Raw genomic sequence first — 18,578 nt, forward strand, 5'->3', positions numbered from 1 at the left:
AGAGAGTGCAAAAGTAGGGAAAGTGTTAGATAGTCGGAGGGTAAAAATTACTATTCCCACTCCAGAGAGTGCAACAGTAGGGAAAGTGTTGGATAGTGGGAGGGTAAACATTACTATTCCCACTCCAGAGAGTGCAACAGTAGGGAAAACGTTGGATAGCATAGAAATAAAAATTACTATTCCCACTCCAGTGAGTGCAACAGTATTGACAGAGTTGGATTGCGTAGGGGTAAAAATTACTATTCCCACTCCAGAGAGTGCAACAGTAGGGTAAGCGTTGGATAGCATAGGGGTAAAAATTACTATATCCCCTTCAGAGAGTGCAACAGTAGGGAAAGCGTTGGATAGTGGGAGGTTAAAAGTTACTATTCCCACTCCAGAGAGTTTAACAGTAGGGAAAGCGTTGGATAGCCTAGGAGTAAAAATTACTATTCCCACTCCAGTGAGTGCAACAGTAGGGAAAGCGTTGGATAGCGTAGGGGTAAAGATTACTATTCCCACTCCAGTGAGTGCAACAGTAGGGAAAGCTTTGGATAGCGTAGGGGTAAAAATTACGATTCCCACTCCAGTGAGTGCAACAGTAGGGAAAGCGTTGGATAGTTTAGGGCTAACAATGACTATTCCCACTCCAGTGAGTGTAACAGTAGGGAAAGCGTTGGATAGCGTAGGGGTAAAAATTACTATTCCCACTCCAGTGAGTGCAACTGTAGGGAAAACGTTGGATAGCGTAGGGGTAAAAATACCTATTCCCACTCCAGAGAGTGCAACAGTAGGGAAAACATGGATAGCATAGGGGTAAACATTACTATTCCCCCTCCAGTGATTGCAAAAGTAGGGAAAACGTTGGATAGCGTAGAAGTAAAAATTACTAATCCAACTCCAGAGAGTGCAACAGTAGGGAAAGCGTTGGATAGTGGGAGGGTAAAAATTACTATTCCCACTCCAGAGAGTGCATCAGTAGGGAAAGTGATGGATAGTGGGAGGGTAAAAATTACTATTCCCACTCCAGAGAGTGCAACAGTAGGGAAAGCGTTGGATAGCATAGAAATTAAAATTACTATTCCCACTCCAGTTAGTGCAACAGTATTGAAAGCGTTGGATAGCGTAGGGAAAAAATTACTATTCCCAATCCAGTGAGTGCAACAGTCGGGAAAGTAAATACTTCATATATATTTGAAAATTAATTAAATATTAATACCAATTACAAATTTAATAAAAGTAATTGCCAATTTAAGATATTATAATAATTATTCAATTTAAAACAATAAAATTAATTTAACTACTAAAAAATAATTACCTATTAATACAAAATATTTATAAATAACAATACATTATTAAAACATTTAAAAATAATTAACAATTAATTAAAAATTAAAAACCAATTTATATATTAATAAATTTAATTAATTACAATTAAATGACTTCCCACCCAATTCCCCTATAAACCCAAAACCCACTACAAAAATTCAACACATACAATTAACATATTCATCAATTAATCAATTAATATAAATTAATTACCAATTAAAATTAAATAATTACCAATTACAAATTAAATTACAATTAATTCTAAATAAATACCAATACAAAAAAATATTAAAATATTTATCATTAAATTACTTCCCACTCTATCCCCCTATAAACCCACAACCCACTCCAGAAAATAAATGAATAAAATTAACATAATTATCAATTAATAAAAATTAATTACCAGTTATATTTTAATCAATTGCCAATTTAAACATAATAAACAATTAATTGTAAATAAATACAAATAAATTAATATATTTATTTCATTATAATTAAATTACTTCCCACCCTATTCCCCTATAAACCCACAACCCACTCCAGAAAATAAATAAATGAAATTCACATAATTATCAATTAATCAAATAATAAAAAATAATTACCAATTATATTTTTATTAATTTTCAATCAATAATTAATTAACAATTAATTGTACATAAATACCAATATTTTAAAATATTTAGTTAATTATAATTAAATTACTTCCCACTCTATTCCCCTATAAACCGACAACCCGCTCCAGATAAAAAAAAAACACATAATTATCAATTATTCAATTAATAAAAATGAATTACCAATTATATTTTAATTAATTGCCAATTAATAATTAATTAACAATTAATTGTACATAAATACCAATAAATTAAAATATTTTAAATAATTATAATTAAATTACTTCCCACCCTATTCCCCTATAAACCCACAAACCGCTCCAGAATTATATTACGCAAAAATTAAATACCATAAATTGACTTACTTACTTAGCTTAAATTCAATATTTTGTTGTCTATAATCTGTCCCTTGATATTTTTGTTGTCTATATTCTGTCCCTCGATATTTCTGTTGTCTATATTCTGTCCATTCGATATTCTGTCCATTCTATATTTTTGATTCGATATTATTGTCCTTCTATTCGATATTTTTGTAGTCTATATTTTGTCTTATCGATATTCTGTCTACTTGATATTTCCAACTCGATATTTAACTACCTCAATATTTTTGTTGTCGATATTATGTCTGTATACCTTGGTCCGCACCTGTCTTGGTTCTGGTCTGGACCTGTTATCCTGTTGGCATTTGAACTTTGGTAGTCCTGTCCTTTATTCCAGCCCGTGGCCTGCGTTGGTCTCCACACCATTGTAGGTAAATATAAATCCGTGTGGGTATGTCATTGTATTGTTTCCTTTTCTCACCCTACTCCATTTCGAATATCTAAAATAAGTCTCGTAATATTTTGAAATATCATTTGAATTAATCATTATCTTCCTACTTGAAAAGGTTTTAATTGCTTCTGTGTGGACTCTGACATTTAAGACTTTGCATAGATAAAGTGTTTAAACTTTTCCTGAGTCTGAGGTTATTTTATGAAGGTAAATGTTATTTTTCTTCCTGGTGACAAGGATTGGTAATCAATGTGTATAGGTATAAGTCCTAAAGTAAATTAAAATCCTGATTGCCAAATTAGTAGAAAGCCGGATTACCTGTTCAAAGTGTATGTATGTTTATGAGCCCAGGTGAGTATGATAATTGAGCAGGCAACTCCGGGCGCCATCAATGTGCACACTAAAATCATTTTAGATTGTGCATCAACCTACTCAGTGAAGGGCACACTTTAATTGGTTCAAAGGATTATGTTTGTATTTTAATCCACAGTGATGAGCATTGTGGTTTTCTTCATGTACAGTGGTACATACACTTTCAAGTGTTGGTGCATATCTGAAACAACGTGATAAGAACACTTTCATCATTAAAGTACGTACCCTGTTTATGCAGTGATGTGCACAATCCTTGATTGATACTGAGATTTTAGAACCCATTTAGGAATACTTCTGTGGGTAGTGGAATCAGAAAAATTTCCTTGAGCATATATTTTTCAACAGTATTGATCACCTTAGAGTGTTTTTGAATTGTTTTTTGTGCCATTTGTTTTTCTTTTCCGTCTTTATTTTGGGAAGTTACACATTTGCTATAATGATAGAATAGCTTCAGGGAATATTTTAAATGTGTCTCATCTGTAACCATTTATACCTACTTCGGAGAATTCACCACTCAAATGGGAGGAATGATGTGAGTATTTTGAGAATTACATTTTTACTTTTGAGGATGAAGATGATCTTACATCAGATAGAGAAAATAACATTTTGCTACACTATCTAGGTGTGCAAGGCATTACATTGTTTAACTGAATCAACAAAAAAAGTATGCATCCTGTCAAGGTGCATATGTGAATGTCTTGGGGGACTTAACTATTTACTTCAAGCCCACGGTTTGTGATGCTGCTGATAGATTCAAGTTCTTCCACAGGAAGCCAGCAAAAAAAGAATCTGTTGAGGATTTTGTTGCTGCACTAAAAATTTTAGCACTCACTTGCTGTTTGGTTATGCTCCATAATGAGTTGATTCGTGATCAGATTGTTATGCAGGCACCTATCCCCAATCTTTAAAACAAGCTTTGGGCAACAGAGGAATCCTCTCTCTAATAGGTTATTGATATTGTCAGGAGCGCTGAGCTTACCGGGAGGTGTGCTAAAGCTATCTTATCTGAGAAAAAAATTATCTATCAAAGATGAGGGTTCAGTTGTAGCCGGATTTAAAAATGTTAAGAACATGCCCCACAAACTCTTGCAAGATTCAAATACTGTCAGAATGGTCTGTGCAACCAACTCCAAAGTGTTGGTTGGAAAAAAAAAATTCAGATGTAGTAGCAAGTACCATTTGGCTAACTGCATAAATTGTCCCGCACGAAAGCAGAAATGTGGTAATACACGTAATTTTTTCAAAATGTGCCAAAGGAATGTGAAAACATTTGTAAAGATAAAATATGTAGATCCGGTTAATGACTGTGAAACGAGTTTCTGGTGAGGAAGACATGAATTTATGTGTGTTACATGCAGATGAGGATATCTTAAGTGTACAGGGTACGAGGAAGAAGCCTGTTTGCGAGATGTCCATTGAAGGTGTGGATATCTCCACTGTGGCAAAGTCAGGATCACCCTATTCTATAGTTAACAAGGATGTTGGGCAATGTAAGTTTGTTGCCACTACTTGGAAATTTTTTCTGGAAAAGCCTGACACATGTCCCAAAACATTTACTGGTGAACCGAACAACATACTTGGTTTTAGAGAACTATGTTTCCATTTCAAAGAAAGAGAAGCTTTTGGGAAGTTGTACATTTATGTTTTTGGGCCTTCTGTTTTAGGTTGGATGGATCGGGGTGAATTTGGTATTGTGTTAAATCCCAATAGTCCTGAACCGGTTTTGTCATTACAACTTGAAGAAGACTTTAATAACAGCATAGCCAGAAAATATCCTAAAGTTGTTTTGGGTACTATTTGGAAGCTTAGAGGTTTCCAACATAAAATAACACTAAAACAAGGTGCTGTGCCGTGTGTGTACAATGTTAGAAGCATTCCTGTCTCTATTAAAAGGGAGGTTGAGGTTTAACTTATAAGGTTACAAAAAGCGGGCATAATCGAGCAAGTGGAGTTGCCTGAGTGGATGACACCCTTACTCGTAGCCAAGAAAGCCAATTAATAACTCAGTTCATATGTTGACCTCCGACAACTTAATATGAACATTCTTATTTATCAATTCCCTGTGCCATAAATAAGTGAAATGGTGTCACTCACCAATGGGGTCAGTGTGCCGTATCATCTAGTAGCCCTACATCCTGACATCACATTTCTTACCACATTTGTGATGCCATTGGGTTAGTTTCAGCTGTAGTTATGTTTCAGAGATTGATGCAGGTGATTTTCAAAGATATGTTGGATTTATTAATTTTTCAGGATCACATCATGGTGATGATGAAGAGTAGGAAGGACAATGATGTTAAGTTGTCAAGGTTCATGAACATCCTTGATGATGAGGGGCTGACTGCAGAAATTAGCAAATGTAAATTTGCAGAGAGTAAAGTTAGTTACTTTGGGCATGAGATTACCAGAGAAGGTATGAAACCTAATAAAGAGTTATTGGCTGCCATAAAAGATGCGCCCTCTCCTAAATGTAAGTGTGATGTAACGGCGTTTTTAGGTATGGTGGAGTTTTATGCAAACTATGTGCAAGTCGTCTCTTCCAAAACTAATAAAAGTGAAGAATACATTTGATTGGACTGATGATTGTGAAAGGGATTTTTAGATATCAACAGAGAAATCTGTGATGCAACACTCCTGCAGGGTTTTGATCCCACTTTACATACTGGTGTGACCACGGAGGAGAGTGACAGTGGTATCTGTGCAGTGTTAACACAAATGGATTTGAAAGGTTGCGAAAGAACCATTGCTTTTGCATCCCAATCTATAACACCCACTGAGGAGAAGTTATAGAGCAGTAATATTTGGCTTGAGTTTGGAGTCTAGAGTACTTCAGACAGTACATTTGTAAGTACCAAATGACCCTAATTAGTGATCATAATACTCTCATGAAAATCTTAACCGCAAAGGGATTGCATAGTGCTTCTCCCTGTTTGACAGGCATGTCAGTTAGATTGATGAACTTTAATTATGCAGTACAATATGTCGTAGGTCTAAGAATGTTATCGCTGATTTTTTTAGTTGCATGCTGTTACCTGTATTGGAAGGAGGTGAGACAGATTTGGAAATGTTTTGCATTGCAAATATTTTGGGGGATGTCCCCAGTATCTCACATAAGGAGCAGACGATAGCCCAGAAGGCAGATCCTAAATTGTGTGAGGTTGGGAAGAGAAAGAATGGTTGACCTGAAAAAAATTAATTTCAAAAGAATTTCATACTTTTTGGGAATTGAGGCATGATTTGTCTTTAGAGGGAGACCTAGGGCCCCATTAGGATAGCGGGCGGGTTTGCCCGCCCGCCATCCTATCGGAAATCGGGACCGCCCGCCCTAAGGGCGGGGGTCCCGCACGCACCATTAGGATGTGCCCGCCTCAGTAGCGGGCACATCCTGTATTTATAGTATTGTGGCGGGCGGAGCTCTCTGCTCCGCCCGCCACAATACTAAAAATGCTTAGCAGCATTTACGTAATAAAAAGCGGCAGGCACCGCGCAGTGCTTGCCGCTTTGAATATGCAAATGCAGGGGTGTACCACAGGTACCCCCCGTGTGCCACCCCCCTTTGGCCTTCACTCCGGGGGCCCACAGGGGGCCCCCAGAGTGAACATCGCCTGCCTTTCCGTGGCGAAACTGCCGCAGCGGAAAGGCATTGGACACTTGCCATTGTAATATGGCTGGCGGTGTCTCATAAACACCGCCACCATATTACTAATTTTCCGACCCGGCCGCAATGCGACCGGGGCGGAAAAGTGTTGGGCAGTGATTCTCTCCGTTGCGGTCCCCCCCGCCATTGTAATGTGGCGGGGGCGAAAAGGGTGGCGGGCGGTCATTTCTGTCGGGCGGATCGCCACCGCCACCATGGCGGTGGCGATCCGCCCGACATCCTAATGGAGCCCTTAGTGTTGAGGAATGGAAATGGAATACCTCCTGAATGTCTTATGTCCAAGAATTTAGAGATATGTCATGAGGGACATTTAGCAATGGGGAAAACTAAAAGCACAGTAAAATGTTTGCAATGGTGTCCTGGTTTGGATATAGAAGCTCAGGAATTGTCTAGTGTGGGAAAATTCAGGCAAATCTCACAATACTTTTAGACCACCTCTACAACCTTTTACCAGTCCTTTTATGTTCTAGGTGAAGTTTAGCATTGATATTGCAGGGCCAATATGGGAGAATGGTGAACAAATGTATCTCATAGTACTTGTAGACCATTTCTCAGAATGGTCAGAAGTGGAAGTGATGCGTAGAGCGGAAGCAAATACTATTCTATGGTTCCTGCAGAACTTATTCTTCAAAGAAGGTTTACCTAAATGCATCGTAAGTAGCAATGGTCCCGAATTAATCTCAGATGTGTTCAATAAGTTTAAGAAAGATTTTGGAATTGTGCATAAGACCACTCGGCTGGAAATGGTGCAGTGGATAGGTTTTATTGCGTTATTAATGGTATTGTGCAACTGGCTAACAATAATGATTTGGAATGGCGAAATGAGGTATATAGTGTGTGGGCCTACCACATCACCCCCTTGGAATCAACTGGCCTTAGTAATTTTGCTTTTGTGATCATGAGGGGCAAAGCTCCCATCAATAAGTACAATGTGGGATGGATGGTTACACCCAAGAAAGTCAATTGGCCATCAGAGAAGGTGAAACTGAAACTTGAACATGCACAATATATATGTTATAAATATGTAATTCCAAACATGGATGCAAACATGTAAACTTCAAAATAGGTGATAGGGTTAGAGTGGAAAGGAGTGGTATTCTGAAAAAAGGCCAGTGCCAATTTTCAGCACCTATAGTGGTAGAACTGTTTTTGTAGCAACTCACCATTGTTGAATGTTGGCAAAGTTTGGCATTTTTCCACCTTGTCAGTGTGTAAAGGGGAAGAGAGGTCTCATCCTATATTGTCACACCACCATAGGTTGTTGGATTGCCACGAAGCTGACAGAGAATGAGGATAAGGATGAAAGAGTCATTGAGGAGTTCACCAGTGATGAATCAGAGGGACAGGGGGTGCACAGAGATGGAGAATGAGGTATGCAACATTCTGGTGAGGAAGTTGTTGGACAGGATGCTGTGAATGTTGAAGATCCACATGAAGTTAAGAAACCACAGCTAGAGAACAAAGTGAGTAAATGTGGTAGGTAAGTGAAAAAACCTACCAGGTTGAGTGATTTCTGTTTCACACTAAACATGTTGCATGCTGTGTTATCATTGTATATACATATGGTAAATGTTTTTATAGATTTGTATTAGGTTGTTTCTTTTTCAAGGTATATATTTCTTGTAACTTTTCTTTGTAGCTTATGTGAAATATGTGTATTGTTTTCCAGTGAAAGTAATGTTGTGTTTCGGAGGAAATAGTAATGTTTTCTTTTGGAAAAAAAGATGTGCTGTGTTTACTTTATTAACATGTCTTATGACACTGTAATCCTTTGCTCAAGGATTTGTGATGTATGGTCATTCCAATTAGAACCTTGGGTATAGGCACGGGTCTGGGGTGTTGGCAGCTGACGGTTGGCATGTGAACTGGCAGCAACCCTCTTTATGGTGTTGATGGAGCAGGATTTCGCAAAAAGAACCCTGCTCGGATTGACACCCCCATATTACATACTAACAGTGTACAGTAAATGGCTAATATACACATCATGTGAACACGAGGCAAAATGCTTTGCGCATGTGTGCACTAATGTAAACTAATGCATGAAAGAACTAAGTCGTATTCACATTTGTGTTTTGAAAGAAACAAGAAATAATGCATGATTAGGCCGCATCTTTCATTTTGCTTTAATATTATTGAATAATGCCGCTTTTGCTTTAAGCTTTTGCTAGGAAAACATATAACAGGGGATAATACAAAGGTAGGTGGTAAACAGTGAAAAATAAATGTCTGTGTAATTAATGAATGTTTATGTTCCATTTGCCATAGTGAGCTGAAATGGGCCTCTCTGACTCTTAAGTTGTACGGACAGAGGAGGGGCGGGAGAAATGAGTGAAATTGACCTGTCATAGGCAGACAGAAGAGGTGAGCACAGCAGAAGAGGCACAGGGGTTCAAGGTCGATATGCTGTTTGCCTGCCAAAGTATGTGACTGGCCATGGGAATAAAGGCTCCCTCTGCGGACGTTTCTGAAGAATATGTGGGAATATGTTGAAATGTATCATGTATTAAATTGTTTGAATGATTCGAATATGATGTAATGAGAAGGGAAGTAAAACAAAGTATATAGTAGTCATGAATGGGAAGCTGATGGTGTGACACACCATCTCCAAAATCCACCAATCAACTGTCGTATTTTGTGAAATGTTTCAACTGATGTGGGACGTGCTTGCAGGTTTTAGGGTATGATTGCGGAGCCTTTAGGGGTGTGGTTTAACCTTAGGCTGGCTGCAGAGAGAGAGAGAGGGGAGATGTGTCGCTGTCCATCAGTTTGCAGAGAGGCCTAGCTGTTCCTGTCCTGTTCCTGTCCCTGAAAACTTTGTTCCCTGACTCTATTACCCCCCCCCACTTTCTTGACCAGGGTGGTGGTATTTCACAGATCCGTTGGGTTTGTATTATTATCTGACTCATACATTGCATAAGTATTTGCAAATATATTTTTGTCTATGAAATTTTTGTCTCTTCATCTATCCATTCCGTCACATGAATATATGTTTTGCACTATTTTGCTGAAACTGATGTCTCTTATTCTATCCACACCTTCTTGTATCATTAATTGAATGATGAGTTTCATACTGCAAATGCTGCTGGTTTTTTTCTCTGTGTGGATTTCATTGTTTGCATTTGTAACTGTATGCAATGAACATTTTAGTTACTAATTAATTTGAGGTGAAATTCATTAATCCTACCGATAGTCTGTGATTATTTAGCTGACTCAAGAGTTAGTTAGATAGTATTATCATTACCATCAACTATTCAACTAATCAGTCGACCAAGAAGAAGGAAAGTTGATGTATAAGTTAGATATATATTTAGAGATGACTACATTAATCTATGAAGTGAACCGAAATTCGAATTCATTATAAACATTGACCCCCAGCGCATCAGGGATTTGAGTGAATGTGTATGGGCCATTGTATTGTGAATGAGTATTGATCCCTAATTCGGTGTGGCTAGCGCTGGATCAGTGTTAGGGTGGAGTGGTGTGGCTCACTGGTTAGAGGCGGCAGACCCGTGAGCAGAGGACGGCCCGGGACCAGGGTTCAATTCCAGCGGACTTGATAATTCTCACCTCGGTGCCTACTCTAACCAGGGATCACACTCAGCAACTCTGGGCATTAGCTTGCCTCATCTCCACAACGGCCCCCCACATACGCCGGGGATGCCTGGTTTCACCTTGGTGATACCCAGTAGGGACCATCTCACAGGGAAAGCCAGGACGGGTTCTCCAGCGGTCTACTGCGCAGAGATACTCCTTCGGGAGTCGATTCTAGCGCATTACAAACCCACAATTAATTAATTAATTACTGAGAATAAAGTATTACTACAAAACCTACTTCTGTTTCAGTACAGCTTTACATTATGGAATATCAATTTATCAGACCTAACCAGAAAAGTATTTATTTTGGGGCATTTCAAAACAATGTATTTTCCTTTTTGAATTGCAAACATCTGTGTCTCTTGGTAGATGGCTAAAGCTACACATGATTGTGTCACTGTCTCGTCTTCATGTGTTGTTTGCTACAGTCAGACTCTCTAAAAGGTAAACATTCCACTACAAATTAGGCAATACACAGAACACATTACAAAACATACGTAGAGACAATGCCTTACAGTAGGAACACTGCAGGTAGGAGACGTGCTGGGTATTTGTTAATTGACTTGAACCTCCCACTTCTCATCACAAGTTAACACAGTAGTCACATCTAATGTCTTCTTTATTACCCTTATAATACACAATGCAACATTTGTCATCTACCTGTCTCCTGACCCAAATTAATAGTTATTCATGTGTCTATTGAACATCTCGGTCTTCATCCTTTAAATTTTCTCCTCCCCACACCCAGCCTCTTGTGATAGTGATAGGGAGACTAAGTCTCAGTCATATGACTGTTGTTACCTGCCAAATAAAAGTGATATGCAATTCATGTACCACAAATGTAAAGGCCTGGGGTAGAACTAAATGTATTTACATAGAGAGATTGGAGGCAAATTGGACATCATTTTTCATTTTTAGAAAATATGAAATTGGACTGAAAATCACAAATGATTTAAAAGCCATTTTCTATAAAGTATTAGGCAGGTGCATGCCATCACTGGTGTCCCCATTATGTGCCTTGTCCAAATAGCTTTAAGACTAAGTGCCGGATTAGATGATCAAAACCGTGGTGGAGGTGAAGGGACAGTCAGAGACTACCACACCAGTGATCCAACAGTTGTTTTACAAGTACGGTGGTTGGAACATTTTGGGACTGGCGCAACCACCTGGGAACCACGTTTCCGGGTGGTGGCGTGGTGGTCTGGAGCATCAATATGCTTGGCTGTGCCTTTGCTACACCACTAAGCATATTCTGAGTTTCCCCATAGCCAGCATTTTCATGGTGGTGAATCCGCCATGAAAAAGCTGGCGGTGGTGAAACAAAGGGGATGCATGCAGGGGGGCACATAGTTTGCCCCATGTACATGCACGGCCAGTTCCTGCATGGAATGAACTAAGCAGTCCATGCCATGCAGGAAATTGCTTTGGCATTCCCATTGCGGTGCCTTTTTCAAAGGCACCACCGTGGGGACACCAAAGGACCGCCCGCCAGACCAGAAGAAAACTCCTAATCTGGCGGGCACCTGGAGGTCGACTTTGACAGTGTGGTAGCGGGGAGGTGGCATGCCACCCTGATTCCGCACCACCTAAGTCGTAATCGGACCCTCAATCAATATTGCAAGTGAATCAGGTCAGTAGCAAAAGGGGCATATCAGGAGAGCTGTGGGACACTATTCAGCATTTATACATTACATCTAGCAAATATGTTAAGAAAATAAGCTAAATCCAATTTTCTAGTTACAAGAACATTTTATTCGAATATTTGAAATGTACCCTTGGTTAAGCCATATATATGTGAAAATAAATACAGTGGAAACTACATAATATGGAGAGTGGGTCAGAGAAGGACATTCAAGGCCTGGTCGTTTCCCTGCCAACTCTTTCCATGCTGACGATAAATGGTCTCCAGCTTTAACTCCTTGCATGCTCATGACGAGCTGAGCTCGTCATGAGCCACAGCGCTCCGGTGCTCATAACAAGCTCAGCTCGTCATGGCCCGTGGAACGCTCAGGTGCGGGGAGAATTCCCCCGCTGTGCTGAGCATTCCACGGGAGGCAATACATCTGTGACGAGCTGAGCTCCTCATGAGCACAGGAGAGCCGTAGCTCATGACGAGCTCAGCTCGTCATGAGCATGCAGGCGCTGTGCGCCCCCCCTCCCCCACAGCACAGCGGGGGATTAAACCCCGCAGCAAAGGGGTTAACTATTCAAACTGAGGACTATTACATCCCCTGTGTCTGCCCTTGGTATCTTCTATATTCACTGTTTGTCTTTGTCACTTTATTCAGGGATTTGTTCCAATGAATTGACTGCCTGTGAAAAATATTATCTGGTTTTACTCCCGAACTGCGCTCCCCAGCCTTTTGGTGGGGTCCCTTTTCCCAACAATATTCTTATTCAGTATTGTGTTTGCTATTGTTTTTGTTCTGAATATAGCCATTTTGAAAGGATTAATCATTACCAACTTGTAGATTTGGGTAACTTAAAGATTTTATGTCAAATTGGACAAAATGAAGGGGAGCATGCAGACCACTGGTGGATTTTGAAGTACAACACTGGTGTAAAACAGGCCCCTGCATCCCCTGAAGTACAGGAGCCTCAACCCTGCAGGGAGTTTCCAACTCTTCAGGGGCCCCTATTCAGCCAAAGGCTAATGAGTATTTGTCAGATATAGGAGACTCAGGCCCACTTCATCAAATTGTGAAGAGGGGCCCTTTCATTCTGTGTTATGCCACCGAGGTGCAACTATAGTTCTTAGCAAGAAAATGCAATGCTTCTCTCTTGGTTGTCAGTATTGGCAGTATCTGGCAACTAGGAAAGAATTCTGGATGAGAGCTTGAACTCTCTAGTGCCACTAGGCAGCTGTACAGTAGGAGGAACCTTGTAACAACAATGTGACACATCTTACAAGGGGTTTAAACAAGATAAGAGTGCCTTTAGAGTTTATTGGTGGATAGCATTGCCAATGCTCTTGGCATCCATCATAGCACCTTGTACTGCTGACCTGCACTGTGAGGATGATTGAATGAAGTACTGTTTCAATCCATGGTTACCAAAAGTGTGCTCTGGTATTGAAAAAGTAAAGGTACACTCAGGTGTAGCACATCCCCTGTAGGGTTTGGATTCAACTCCTTTAGACACACCGTGGTAAAGGTTAAACTAGTGGGAAAACAAAGAAGTGCTTGGGTTATCTGAAAATTTGTGAAAAACATTTAAAGATCTTTTACCTCATACAATCTAGCAAAAATTTGCTCTTGCATTCCAAATTTTATAATTTATTGCTCTTCTCATTTAAAGATGTTCAGTGTTACTTAATATGGTAAGCACTACTATTGTAACATGGAAATAATGGTCTTTTTTACCTATAGGTATGAGGTATTTGTTAAAGTGAGATATTGTGAATGGGAAAGGCTTTCAAAAGAGGATACAGAGAGAGATATGATTACAATTAGGCATCATCCTTCCTCTGAGACTAAATGACTATTGCAATTTATGAATTAATTACGATGCCGGTTGGAAAGCCGCCCGATCGGCATAGTGGAGGAAAAACTCTGACCGGCAGGGCTGGGTACTATCCAATGGCCCCATTCAATACATACACTGGAAAACTCTGACTGTGGCAGTCGGAAAGACATCAATATGGCTGAGATACCCGCCACCCCCTCTCAACACAATCCCCAAAGGAGGGAAACCGGAAACAGTTCTTGAAGTTTTTGGAAGAGGGAGGGAGTGACCCTCCCGGCCGTATTTATTAAAACAAAATTAAAACATTAAATCAACAGTTTCATATTAATGTACAATTTCATTACCACATTGCGATGTTTGGCTAACCTTAACAGATTCTCTAATACAGAGGTTCTCCTAGCCGAACTAACATCCTACAAAACATTGACTTGAAATTTTGAAATTGTACATCCTAACGTTTAAGGGCCAACGGCAAGGTCGTAACCGGTGTCAAGATCCCTAACCAGAAATACCCCCCCCACTTGGGAGGGGCGACAGGACTGAGGCGTACCTCAAGTGCAACTACCAATTTCCCTTGACTTGACGGGGGCACCAATAAACTCGACACCATTTAAAGGTCGTTCGAGGACTCGTGTGAGGTATCTAGAGGGTAGCGTAGACCTCCCCCCAAACCCCGCACAACTTACCACATCTGCCGTCGCAGACGTCACTGGCCCCGGGAAATTCCCCAGGAGGGGGCTGTAACCCCTCCTACACAGGAAGGGGCCTTGACCGCCTTTCCTTTTCTTTCGGCAACCCATCCTTAGAAGGGACCGCCTCCCCGTTGAGGGGCCAATGGCCACCTCTCCCGAGCGCTCCCATCCGTGTTGGGTGACGCCCACTCATAGGGATCTTCCAATTAGTGCTCACCGATCATGACCTTACCGCCCGACCAAAATAAATACGACAATGCTTAACTAACCTACCGGACTAAGAATACATTGGCTACTATGCCGTATTAAAAGCATGCTTATAAGTGAACACTAAAGCCGGATTTCTTTTAATCACAAAACATACAAAATTAGACCATTTCTTTATTACACACCAAAATCAACACGATAATACCACAACCTGTAAATGAAATTAGAATTAACCATCAATCTTTATTCAAAACAACTGGCTGTCTTCAGGGGCTGGTGGGTGGGTCAAAATTGGCTCTTCGTTCCGTCTCGAGCTCACGTGCAGCGAGGAGGTGCAGCTTCAGAGCACAGGAACAAGAGGATGCCTTCTGGTCTTGCGTCCCCTTTTATCCGTCTTCAGGGCGGGCGTAAACCCGCCCCTGCCTGCCCCGAGGGCGTGGCTAGCAGCGTCAGTGTCTAGGCCAGCCCACTCTAGGGCGGGAAAAGGCGCGCCCCGGCTACGCCGCTTCGGGCATACCAGCCGAGACTCGCCTCCCGCCCAAGATGGCTTCCCGGGGGGATCGTGGCACTCTGCCATACGTTCGGGGGGACCGAGTGGTCGCCCCTTTCCATATGGCTGAGATACCCGCCACCCCCTCTCAACACAATCCCCAAAGGAGGGAAATCGGAAACAGTTCTTGAAGTTTTTGGAAGAGGGAGGGAGTGACCCTCCCGGCCGTATTTATTAAAACAAAATTAAAACATTAAATCAACAGTTTCATATTAATGTACAATTTCATTACCACATTGCGATGTTTGGCTAACCTTAACAGATTCTCTAATACAGAGGTTCTCCTAGCCGAACTAACATCCTACAAAACATTGACTTGAAATTTTGAAATTGTACATCCTAACGTTTAAGGGCCAACGGCAAGGTCGTAACCGGTGTCAAGATCCCTAACCAGAAATACCCCCCCCACTTGGGAGGGGCGACAGGACTGAGGCGTACCTCAAGTGCAACTACCAATTTCCCTTGACTTGACGGGGGCACCAATAAACTCGACACCATTTAAAGGTCGTTCGAGGACTCGTGTGAGGTATCTAGAGGGTAGCGTAGACCTCCCCCCAAACCCCGCACAACTTACCACATCTGCCGTTGCAGACGTCACTGGCCCCGGGAAATTCCCCAGGAGGGGGCTGTAACCCCTCCTACACAGGAAGGGGCCTTGACCGCCTTTCCTTTTCTTTCGGCGACCCATCCTTAGAAGGGACCGCCTCCCCGTTGAGGGGCCAATGGCCACCTCTCCCGAGCGCTCCCATCCGTGTTGGGTGACGCCCACTCATAGGGATCTTCCAATTAGTGCTCACCGATCATGACCTTACCGCCACAGGCCGGATAGTTGACCGGCTATCCGGACCCCCCACAAAGCTCCTACCTAAAGGTCATGTTTTAACGTTTTTAACCATGCTAAGAAGTCTCCTATGAGTAACTCATTCCCCACCCGAGACAAATGCACACCATCCCCCAAATACATACTGTCATCATTAATACAGCCATGCGAAATAGAATGCAATGTCCTGGAACGGAACAACCTACTCACTTTGTTATTAAGCTTTCTAACAGAATGATTCAAAGCAGGAATAGAAATAGCCCCTCGCCATACCTTTCGTGGGATCATATGGGACCACGCAATTATGCACCCCGGAACTCTCCTCGCCAACCAACTTACAGTGGAAAGCATTGCCTCCAGGAGAAGTCGTCTACCGGTGGTGACTAAATCATTGCCCCCTAGATGTACTATGACTATAGACGGCGGTGACCTCGTCCGCCCTAACAAACCCTCGAAAAATGTTTGAAACTGGTCAATACAGAGACCGCCTCTTCCGTAGAAGGACACCCTGTACCCGTATTCCCCAGCTACGTGAATCATGTCACCTGCTTTGAATACGTCCGCGGCACGCCTCACGTATGAGTGGCCCACGACCCACACCTCCTTTTTCACAGCCGGTGATGTCTGACCGCTGGCCCGGTGTTGGGTCGACTGCATAGTCCGCCCCGCCTCGTAGGCTTGCGCAACTGAAAATCAAACAAAAACAAGAGGCGTGAGTACATCATTACAGCTTCACAACATGTGCAACCGCACATACCTCTTATAACAATTGGAGGACCAACGCCCCACTCGTTTTACTTGTTCAACATTAAGACCCCTAGCTGTAGCTTCTGTAGCAGCCCCTATCCGAAAGGAATGGGTCCCAAACTCGCCCGGGTTCAAGCCCGCAGCGGCAATTGACATCGCAAGCACCCGCTGAAACTGAAATTTCGTCAGTGGGGTGGCGTCCGCGTGTCTCAACAAGGTCCCCCCCCATGATGCCACCCTTCGTGCTAGGTAGTCTTCTAAACACTTTACCGGACACATGGAGGACCCGGGAATCCTGCGTATGATTATGCAGTCACCCATCCCACCCTGATCGGTCTTGGACCTGACAAAGGAGACAGTCATTGTCTCTCCTCTGATCTGAACGTGTTCCTGGCACAAACCCCCTGTCACATCCTGTTTGTTCCTTGCCACTAGTTCGCTTACCCGCATCGCCCCATGAAATGCCAGCGTAAAAGCGGCTCGGAACAACACTGTCTCAAACTGAGATGAACATGTGGAAGGGAGTGTGGCCAACAACTGGGCCAACCTATCGGGCGCCTCTCATCTACTCTGCGACCCTCAAGGCGTTGCCACCCACGCAGCGCTTTCTGTACCACGAAAGACGCTGTCGCGTCCTGGATACCATGAGCCCTGGCAACAAAGGAAATGGCAGCACAATGCCTCTGGGCCGTAGCCACTGATTTCCCAGCCCTACGTAAGGACATCAGAAAATTCACTACCCATTCCTCGTGGCCCCAAAGCCCCTCTCTATCGGTCCCCAAAAAGGCTAAATAGGACCGAAACGCCCCTTCATATGCCTTCCTCGTCCTTGGTGCTAGACTCTCTCCCACGAGGTGACGAAGTTCGGGGCACCGAGAGACCAGAGAGCTTCGGGAAAGGGTGCCGGCTCTGGGTCCGCTGTGGGAAGGAAACCCGAGAAAGCCTGCATATGAAAACGAGACAGTGCATCAGCCGCCTGATTCATTACCCCCGGGACATGTTTTGCTCTGAATAGCACATTCAGTTGCATACACAGTAAAACAATTTCTTTGAGCAGTCTTAAAATCAGTTTACATCGTGCAGCCTGGCTATTGATGCACTCGACCACGGTCATATTGTCAGACCAAAATATCACAGAGTGATCTTTGAACCCTTCGGGCCAGGTTCTCAGGGCCACCAAAATGGGGAAAAGTTCAAGGAAAGCAATATTACTTGTCAGACCATTGTCATGCCACCATGTCGGCCACCTTTGTGCCGACCATTTTGTGCCGAAGATGGCACCAAAACCTATGCTACCTGCTGAATCTGTCCATAGCCCCAGCTCTTCCGAGGACACGGCTGGTTTTTTCCAGACGACTCGACCATTAAAGTCCGCCAGGAATGCTCGCCAAATGCGCATGTCCTGGCGGACCTCAGCCGATAGTCTCGTGCGATGATGGCCCTCCTTTAAGCCGACCATAGCTTGGGCAATTGAACGGGAGAAGGGGCGGGCCATTGGTATAACCCTCAGGGCAAAATTCAACTGTCCCACCAACTGCTGTAATTGATGCAGCGTAACTTTAGATCCATTTATACACACTCGCAGGGCTGCCCTGAACTTCAACACTTTGTCAGCTGGCAAACGAAAACAACCCTCACTGGAGTCTAACTCGATCCCCAGAAACTCGAGGCAAGTCGCAGGACCCACCGTCTTACCTGGTGCCAATGGCACACCAAACTGCTTCATTAACATACAAAATTCGGCCAAGGCCCGGCCACATTCGAGATCCCCCGCTGCCCCAAG

The sequence above is a fragment of the Lissotriton vulgaris genome, chromosome 12 (assembly GCF_964263255.1).
Source record: "Lissotriton vulgaris chromosome 12, aLisVul1.2, whole genome shotgun sequence".
NCBI classification, from domain to species: Eukaryota; Metazoa; Chordata; class Amphibia; order Caudata; family Salamandridae; genus Lissotriton; species Lissotriton vulgaris.